Source organism: Homarus americanus, unplaced genomic scaffold, assembly GCF_018991925.1.
Source record: "Homarus americanus isolate GMGI-L3 unplaced genomic scaffold, GMGI_Hamer_2.0 scaffold4896, whole genome shotgun sequence".
Lineage (NCBI taxonomy): Eukaryota > Metazoa > Arthropoda > Malacostraca > Decapoda > Nephropidae > Homarus > Homarus americanus.
In genome coordinates, this window is record NW_024749657.1 from 9,762,354 (window position 1) to 9,765,291 (window position 2,938).

Here is a 2,938-nt window from a genome sequence, read left to right on the forward strand (position 1 = left end):
TGCGATCTCTTTCACTGACAATGATGTAGTCAATGAGATGCCAGTGTTTGGATCGTGGGTGTTGCCACGAACCTTTGAACTTGTCGGCCTGCCTAAACAAGGTATTGGTGATAGTTAGGTTGTGTGTCGCACACTTGCTGAGGAGGAGTAGGCTGTTGGGATTATACTTGCCTAGTCCATTTCTCCCTATGGTTCCCTGCCAAACGTCAGCATCTCTGCCAACTCTGGCCTTGAAGTCACCTCGGAGCACTACCTTATCTTCTCTGGGGATAGAAGTTAGCACCCTATCAAGGTCGGCGTAAAAGGCCTCCTTTCTGTCGTCCTCTACATCCAGTGTTGGGGCGTATGCATTGATGAAAAAGGTATGGCGTGAGTGATTCAGTGGGACTCGAAGCGTCATGAGGCGCTCATTGATCCCAATAGACATTTTACTTAGCTTATGTAGGATGCATTGGCGGATGGCAAAGCCAACCCCATAAATGCGGTTTCTCTTCGCAGCAGGGTTACCCTTTCAGAAGGTATAGCCAGATTCCCGTTCTGTGAGCTGGCCCTCTTATGGGAGCCGGGTCTCACTGATGGCTGCTATGTCGATGTTATACCTAGTCAGCTCTTTTGCCACAAGGGCAGTTCTTCTTTCAGGACGCACATTTGTGCCAGTATCCAGAAGGGTCCTAACATTCCATGCAGTGACCACAAGAGGTTTTATAGTTTATTTTTGTTTGGATCTGTGATTTTGACTGTGTTTTCGACCGCATAAGGATGACCTTACTGGGTGCGGTTGCCCAGTCAGGCTGTTTTTTGGGGGGGGAGGGGGGGGGGGCAGGACATGTGTAGGGCACCTTTTCTAGCCCCTTCCCCATGTGGGAGGCTGTTAAGTCGCACAGACATGACCGGATTGCACTGCTGACTTGCTCCCAGTGGAAAAACGACCATATTATCTGTGCCGCCCATGTGTAGAGTTGTGACTATAGACTCCCGCCAGTCATCTTTGCCTGTCCCCGTTGCCACTCGTCTGTCGCCATAGGACTTTTGGGTGTATAGGGGTTTTGATGATAATGAGAGGTATGATGAGCTGGGTGATGGCTGTCGTGAGTTGATTTATGTGATGAGGCAGGAGTGCAGGCTGCAACCACACATCTTGGCTCTCACTTTTCCTTATCTAGAGGTGCAAGTGTTGCAACGACTGGGGAGAGGAAGAGTTGCAATGGACTGCCGACAGCCCAGTTTGTTGGGTTTCACCTCAGTAGCCTGTCCATCAGGCATTGCCTTCGTCCGCCGGCGTAGTCGTTGGGTTTCCACGGTGGTCACCTCTTGCGCCTATACCGCCGCTGGGGTCTTGTTGGAGGTCTGTAAGTGCATCTGCCTGATGCGGGGCTCCACCGCAGATTTTTCGTTCGGGGTTTACTCCCGTAGCCTTATACCTACCAAGGTTAATCTGCAAGGCAGCGGGGCAATGGTTGATATGCACCGTCCCTCTGGAGCCCACTGCTACTCCGAGATCACCCTGCTGGTCTAGCCTGGGCCCACGAGGCACCCAGTTACTGTGTGTTGCCACGAGGAGGCACAGCAGGAGTCTTGATGGTGAAGAGGCTGTGTACTGATAGGGGAACACTTATGCAAGTTGCTTCCCTGTTTGCCAAAAGGGCTAGCCAGCGGCGGCAGCTAAGCGAGAGGGTGCAAGCAGTGCTTGCACCTTAACACTAACATAGTGCTGCCACACTAGGGGCATTTTACCACCCTGTGTGCGACACACACACACACACACACACACCTCCAGACTGGCCAATTTCGACGCCATTAATGTTAGGTTAAGTTGGAGGTCAATTAAGAGGCTTTCACCTGACTTGACTGACCTGACCTAAAGGATTGCAGCCCATTAAAGAAGAAAAGCAGAATTAGGGACCCCTTTGAACTGTGTCTCATTAAAATTGGGATCCTCTTCAAACTGAAGCAGCTGGAACGGTGTCTCATTAAAACTGGGGCCCTACTCGAACTGGGAGCGTTTTAAACGGGACCTATCCTGACCAATCACCCCAAACGTCAGGAGGTATTAGGGGGAAGAACATAGTAGAATGCTTGAAAGTCCACAAGAACCTCGGCATCCTAGTGACCTGACAATTACCGCAGCGAGACACACTACACCCCCCTCCCCCCCCCATCCCCCGGTGCTCGTTAAGAGAGTGAGTGAGGTGTATACTGCAGATTCTTGAGGAGAGAGAGAGAGAGAGAGAGAAAAAAAAAATTGACCTCTGAAATTTGAATAAAAGGTTTGTTTGTTTTGGGTGTGTCTTAGGTTAAGTGTTTGTGTGTGTATGTGTATTATAATGTGCCTTCGAGTAAGCTCATGAGAAAGTTTGTGCATGTATGCGTATTTTGAGGTAAGCATGTGTGCTGATTTATGATTGTTTGAGTGTATGTGTGTGTGTGTGTGTGTGTGTGTGCGTGTGCGTTCGTGCGTGTGTGTGGGTGCGTGTATGTCAGTGAAATTTTAAAAGAATGTGTATGTACCTGTGTATATGTGAATATAAATGTCTATGAAGAGTTTTAAAAAATGTGTATATGTACACTCTTAAACAAGTGTTGTTTGTATGTTTTGATTCTGTACGTGTGTTAGGGACCAACTTTCTCACAAAAAAAAAATAGACATCCAATTTTCCCCACAAACAAACACAGACGTTCAATAAACCAATAGATTATAACCTGGAACTAATCATACAAGTTCTTTAATTACTTTCTACTGGCAATACATAAGCCTACAACCCAAAAGAGAATCTTACATAGCAGTAAATCTCAACTCTAGAAACTTTAGCCATTAGTTAGGTTTTGACACGTCTGCCCTCTGAGGTGCGAGTGGAAGCGACCAGGAAACAGTTTATGTAACAATGATGAGGAGGACTATCAAATTCCCGGTTGTCAGATCGAGTGAGTTCCTGACCTT